Below are 6933 nucleotides of genomic sequence, written 5' to 3' on the forward strand. Positions count from 1 at the left end.
GAAACAGCTAAACATGAGAGGTTTAGGACAAAGTTTGTGTTTTTTCCATTGTTTAAGCACCGGTTCGAGCGCCGTTTCAAAAGTACCAGTTTGGCACCAGTATTGGATAAAACCTAAACGATACCCATCCCTATTCCCAACGCACCCGAGCCACAACTCAGGCCTGCAACGAGGTTTTTGCTAACAGAAAGACTGTTGCAGTTAAGGTGTGTGTGTCAGTGAGAGTGTGTGTGTCATGGCCCTGTGTCGGTGACCCAGTGTTTTTGAGTTTTGGACACTTCCCTGTGTTTCCTGTTTTACTTTGAAGGTCCTGTATTCTGTTTTACTTGTCTTGTCTAATTAGGTTCAGCTGTGTTCCCCTGTGGTGTGTCATTCCCTCCTTACCTTGTGTGTATTTATAGTGTGTGCCTGCCTGTGTTCCTTGTCGCGTCGTCTGTGTAACCTGGTGTAATTTCTGCGTCTCTCTGCCCAACATTCTCCGTGCCATTTTTGCTCTTCATCCTGTGTTTCTGTGGTTTCAGGTTTGTTCTTCAGTTGTTCCCAGTTTAGGTTGTGTTTTAGTTTTGCCCTCACTTTGTTGTGTTCACCTTCTGTAATAAAGCTCACTCGCATCACAGCCAGTGCAGTTTGGGTCCTTCCTTCACTACACCACACGACTGCTGCCACAGCCGTGACAGAGTGGGCCCACACTGTTATTTAATTATTTGGTTTCAGTTGATGTTAAATACTTTACCATTGCTCAACCAACTTTATCAATTTTACTTCTTTTCCTTTGTGTTTTTGGAACTAATCAGTCACTAAAGCAGTGTTAACTTTATTAACCTGCTAGTGTGTGGTTTGTTTCCATATAGTGTAGTTTAGTGCATATTTCATTTCACAAGCATCAGAAAGGGGGAATCAGCACTAAGTAACAACAGGAACCCAGGGCCCCTCTCAGTAGAGACGGGTGTCACATAATTATAACATAGCTGTGTGGACAAAGTTGTTTTCAGTTTTATAGCTTAGAGAACAGTGGATGTTTTTCTCTGTGGATTACAGCTGCATTCATATTGAATAGGAAACATTTCATACCTGATCTGCTGGATGATAAAACAGATTTGTTTAATGTACAGTGCAGCCAAAAACACGTGTTTACAGTATCTGAGACACCGTGCGTAATCCAAACATCTCTCACCTAAACAGATGACACCAGCGTCCTCATGATGTCCACAGTCTTGTTACCGAAAGCCTCCATGATCGCACTTACGTAGAGACGTTTCAGTTCCTGCACAGCCCAAATAATGAAGCCAGATCGGCCCGGTTCCTTCACCAAAGTGAGCATCTGTAGTTGCACTCAGTGCTGTTCCACAGTCTAACTGTCTGCAGACCACCTCAGCATCATTTAAGTCCCAGTCATCGTCACAGATTGTTCCCCAGGAGCCACTGTGATAGATTTAAACTCTTCCAGAGCAGCGAGTCGACCCAGACCCAGCTAATCTGATCTGACCACCTAACAGAAGAGAGAAGAGCGTGCACAGTATTTATGTCGTGTTATTTACACCAAACTTTATCATTTAGACTCATTTTGTCAAACACGACTGACCTGCAGCAGCTGACACACAAGAGACTGTAGAAAAGAGAAATAAGGCTGATTATTCTCTGGACTGTAAAGTGAAACATGCTGAGATAAGAAAACTACTCAGTGATGTCAAATGCATCTCACCTGTGGCCAAAAATAAGAAGTTTGCCTGCTGTGTCCACATGGCTGAGACACACAAGAGTGAAATGAGCCGTCAGTGGCAGAAAGCTGCAGATAAGCCTGAACACTGTGGCTTTAAGACACTTCCTGCTTTCTTGCACAGCAGCGAACAATACAGTGGACATTAAGTCACACACCTGTCATATTTAATATGGAATAAAACACACGTGTGTATAATCTTCAACTGTCAAACTTCATAATTTCATTAAGAACATCCCATTTATTTACTTTATTTGCTTTTACAGTTTGCTTTGGCTCATACTCCACCTGCTCTGTCCGATCAGTTTTGCAGCTTTTGCGTGACTCTGAGCGGAGAGCAAAGGTCACACGTCACAGTTCATCCTGCTGCTTCGATTAGCAGTCACAACATCAATAAACCGTGACCCACTTCCACCGCAGCCGTACAGGCCCGAGCCATAACATTACCTCCACCATGTTTGACGTGTGATGTGGTATGCTTCAGACCACCAGCTGTTTCTCTCCTCTATATTCACGCAGCCATGAAACTGTTTTTCAGTAAACTGTTCAATTACTGTGATAATGGAGGCCTGTATGAAAGTGTCACTGTCTAAATGAACCTGTCTGTAGATGGAAATATTAACAGCAGGTGTGTAAAAATCCACTCTAGTCTAAGACACTCATCCTTTGCTGACCTGTAGATGTAAAACCAAAAGTTTCCAATGAGGAGTCATGATGGGAGAGCTCTGAGTTAATGGCATTAAAATGCAGAACATGAAGGAACATGTTTATTAAAAAGGCCAGCCTCGTGTACCAACTTCACAGGAAAAAACATCAGCTGGTGTTCTCATTTATACTGCAGTAAAACCACAAAACTCCCACCAGAAGTCACACTGACAGAAAGGAGCAGAGAAACTGTAGCGGTATCACAAACCCAGACCTCTCAGGTTTCACACTTACCATCTCTCTGCTACGTGGCACAGATGTCCTGTTTGAACATGTTAATCAGTTTACTGGTTGGATTTAAAAAACCTTTCAACATTTCTGTTCATTCATGAGCCACGGTGTGAAAGCGGGTGTGGGTCCCAATCAGCCAGAGTTTCGGGTGAGCTCATTGTGAAACCTGGCCCCACCCTATCATGTGATTTCCTGAGGTCAGAGGCAGCCTGAGAGGAGTCTGAGTACTGATGACTGAACTGAAGTCGAAGCAGGGCCTGGCTGTTCTTTGGTGCAATACTGATTTCTACCACAAGATGGTGCAGTGACTGAATCTAACCCGTGACAGCTGAGGAGCTGTGATGTCACTGGTTAAAGTGTCAGCCTTACAGCAGAGATGAACCTTTGGACCCTTCCTCGTCTGTAACAGCTTTACAGACTGTGGCGCTGTGGGTCCCAGCAGTGCCTTGCAGCTGTTGTGCAGACGCAGAGTTTCAGGGTTCAAGTTCCAGCTGTGCATAAAGCCTGAAAGCTATCGTTGCCTTGCCTTGGTGGGTACCAGAGGACGGGGGTGCCTACTGGGGTCAGTGGGGAAGCTGGCCCTAGGGAGGGGCATCCTCCCCTCCCTCCTTTTCCTCCGCATCCTCGGCTACCTCCCTCTTCCCGCTCCACCACACTCACCCACACAGGTAGGGCCTTGGGGTGCGAGTGTGTCACCAGGGTGCAGGGGAGACACCCCCCCCCCCCCCCCCTCTGTCCTCTTCTGGCCACCTGTGCCTCAATTTTATCTCACAACTTAGACATCCACATTACTTACACTCTCATGACACACACGTGTATATAGGGCCTTGAGGGTGGGCACGTTAACGGCGTCCAGTGGACGGTCTGTGTACTCAAGCCTACCTCTGGCGCTGGTGCTGGTCGATCAAATGGACCAATACGGCAATGCCACGATGATCCATTTGGCAAAGTAAATCCATTGGGTCTCCTTGTTGGTCTTCAGTCAACAATTCTGACGGCTAAAGAACCAAATGGGACAGGCGGAAAAAAAAAAAGAAAGCTGTCGTTAACTGTGGCTCTGCAAACGTGGCTCAGCAGGTAGTTTCTCTCAGGAAGTGCTGTTTGTGTAGAGGCTGGTTTTCTGTGACCTGCACAGAAAACCAGCCTCATCACTGATGATGTCACTGTTAATACGTCCAAAATCACAGTCGTGACATCGGCGTCTTATTGGTCAGAAGGTTTTTCCTCCTAAGGAAAGCCGCTGTCGTAACGAGCACTTTGATGTCATGTTTCTGCGCATTTTCAACGTGTCCAACTTTACAGATGACTCCTGACTGATGACCAGCTGTCAGGTCAGCTGACTGCAGCGCTGTGGCTGAGCAGGTGAAAGCACCTGTCTTATAAACAGGAGGTCCAGTGTTTAAATCCCAGCAGTGCCGCTGTCAGAGTGTGGACCCCTTTAAACTGTACAGGTGTCCTTTACTGGTTTGATTGCTGGTTTTACCCCAGTTTAAATCGTGGATGCCTCGCAACCTCCCACACTAACACAGAGATCAGAGTGTTGGTGTGTTTAGGTGGACCCCGTCTGACACAAGTCACCATAAAGCATCTGCACGTCTAAGGAAAGTGCTTCCTTTATTAGCTCCTTAGCAGAAGAGACAGGCCCTGCCAAGTAGTCACCGGGAGTGAGCTGGTACATACCTGAGCGCCCAGCCCCGGACACCAAGAACCACCAACGCACCGACCCCTGAGGGCATCAGTTACCGGCAGGGAGTGTGGTGAGGGGAGATAGGCCTCCACACTTTGGAGGGCCTGGGAGTTCCCAGAGAGGTGGAGTGTAAGACCCAACCTGACATATAGACACAGACACAAACATGCATTCCCACCCTCATGCACACATATACAAACACTCAGCACTCACCCAACGTAGGGATAGACATACATGGACATGTACACACAATCACACTCCCCAAACAAACTCTATACCCCGGGTCCAGGTACCCTCGCCCCTGGAGGGGGAAACGGCACCTACACCCAGGAGATGTTACAGGTGGAGGCAAGCAGACCGCAGCAGCAGGGAGGCCCCGCATCCTAGATCCCAATTGGACAGCCAACACCTCCTCCCAGCCCCCCGCCCCGATGGCCAGCAGAGAACAGGGGTGTGTGAAGACCCCAAACCTCCCTCCTCTCGCTCATGTGTAGTGTTGCTGCGTGTTGTTCTAAGGTGCATTTAACTGATCAGTTTGCATTAATTCTAATGTTTCTGGCCAACATCAGCAGCCTTTACAGTTATCATTATGTTTTTTACCAAACACACAGGCTGAACTGAGATGTTGGATGGACGGCGGTTTAACCGTGACCGTGGCAGCGAGGTGGGAGGTGATCGCGGGCCGTTCACCTTTTCTTCGTTCCACATCCGGAGGCAAAGTTGTCTGAAACTGAAGAAGTCAGAAAACAGTTTGACCAGCTTTAAGGCCACACCTTCCTGCAGGCGGTCATGTGATCCACACACATGCAAGGCGCTGTGGCTTAGATGGTTAAAGCGCCTGTCTAGTAAACAGGAGATCCTGGGTTCGAATCCCAGCAGTGCCTTGGTGCTGTGCTTTTTCCAAGTTTAAGCTAACGCAGAAAAGAAGGCAGCAGCAAGAGCCGATCGCAGTCGTCACTGTTAACAGAGCTGAGGACGTCTGTGGAGACGCTGTCACGGGTCCTCATAAGTGCCTCTATGCAAACAGACACACACTCAGGGGTCAGACAGAGGAGCCTTTGTGTCCAGTCGCAGTGAATGAAGCCTCACACAGAACAAACACACTCCCACCACTCTATAAACACAGCGAGCACTGTTTACCCAGCATCCTCTCTGTTCACTCTCCAAGCACCAAAGAAACAAGCCTCAGCACTGAGGCGCTGCTAGGATTCGAACCCTCATTAGACAGGCGCTTTAACCAGCTCAGCCACGGCACTGCACACATGCACACCTGGGCACAGGGATTTAATCCAGATTAGCCTAAAGTCAGCTGTGATTCGTGCGGATGAAAACACTCAGTTTACTCTGAAACTTCACTAAACCAGCTGAACTTTAAGCAGCTGACTATGAGACTGACCTCACAGCTCCATCCTGGACTGCATCACTGCGTTTCTATCATTTCTCTTACATTTGCAGTTAAAAGGCTCCAACATTTATTGTACCCTGAGAGTCTGTGAGGACGGTCAGTTATTAATCTGAGCTTTAAGCTCTGTTTGTTTTCTTATTCATTCAGGAGAGCAGAAGGAGAGCAGCGAGAGTCAACGGGAAGAAAAGAGACGACACTGAGGCCTCGAATGTGCAGAGCAGAAATGAAACGAGGGGAAGACGAAGCTGAGGCTGAGGAGCAGAGAGACGAGGAAGAGATCCAAAGACTCAGTGCTGAGTCACGACAGCCTGGCTTGTGTCGCAGCACATCGATCTCCTGCAGTGTGTGTGTGTGTGTGTGTGTGTGTGTAATGCTGGTCCAGCATGACACAGCTTCTTTGACTTTCTATCGCCTTCTTGCAAGCGTCACCGTTCTCCCAGGTGTTAAAGGGCAGGTTCACACGACTCACAGGTCATGTGATCATTATTCCTGACATCATCAGTTTTTTGACTAAAAAAATGTATTTCTTTTACTTTTAGTAGAAACTTCATGTCCCTACAGAGAGCTTTGCAAACCCAGCGTCAGACTGCCACCTGATCCAGAAGCTGAGCCCAGCTGACCTCGTGAGCTGAGATTTCCCTGTCCTGGCTGAGGTAACACACTCCTTTATTTTCTGCATCATCACCATACGAGTCATCAGAATCAGCTCCGAGGAGTGTCTGCTGCTGAAGTCTCAGACTGTTTGGCTTCATTTTCAGTAACATTTCTGAATCTTCTGCTCAGAAATGTGAAACTTAAGGATGCGTCAGGCTGATCTGGGTTCAGATAAGATGACTGCTGGGTAAAACTCACTGAGCTGCCTTTCCTCCCTCCTCTTCCTCATTATAAGATTCTTACTGACTGTGGTGGATGTTTGGACAGTGAGTCTGTGGACGCCTCGCACATGTGACGGAGGATAAATCAAAGTCCTCCAGAGGAGCTCAGACAGACATTTCCATGATGCTGACGCCAAGCCCCGCCCACCTCGCAAATATCTTCCACCAGCTCTGCAAAATATTTCCAGCAACAACACCTTCAATCCATCAAAACACACACAGACACACAAAAACACACACTTAGTTTGTCTCCTCTCCAGTGACTCATGACTGAGCGTATTACACCAGCAGTGTGCGTGCGTGTGTGTGTGTG

General features: G+C 47.7%; 1 non-coding gene across 1 annotated transcript; it reads left to right on the forward strand.

Annotated features, from left to right (window-relative positions):
- The first annotated feature begins 5150 nt into the window (after positions 1-5150).
- Positions 5151-5224, forward strand: trnat-agu (transfer RNA threonine (anticodon AGU)). The gene has a single exon. It is a non-coding gene; the product is annotated as a tRNA-Thr (tRNA).
- The last annotated feature ends 1709 nt before the right edge of the window (positions 5225-6933 follow it).

The sequence above is a fragment of the Pundamilia nyererei genome, unplaced genomic scaffold (genome assembly GCF_000239375.1).
Source record: "Pundamilia nyererei isolate P.nyererei 1_Seehausen unplaced genomic scaffold, PunNye1.0 scaffold00133, whole genome shotgun sequence".
Taxonomy (NCBI): domain Eukaryota; kingdom Metazoa; phylum Chordata; class Actinopteri; order Cichliformes; family Cichlidae; genus Pundamilia; species Pundamilia nyererei.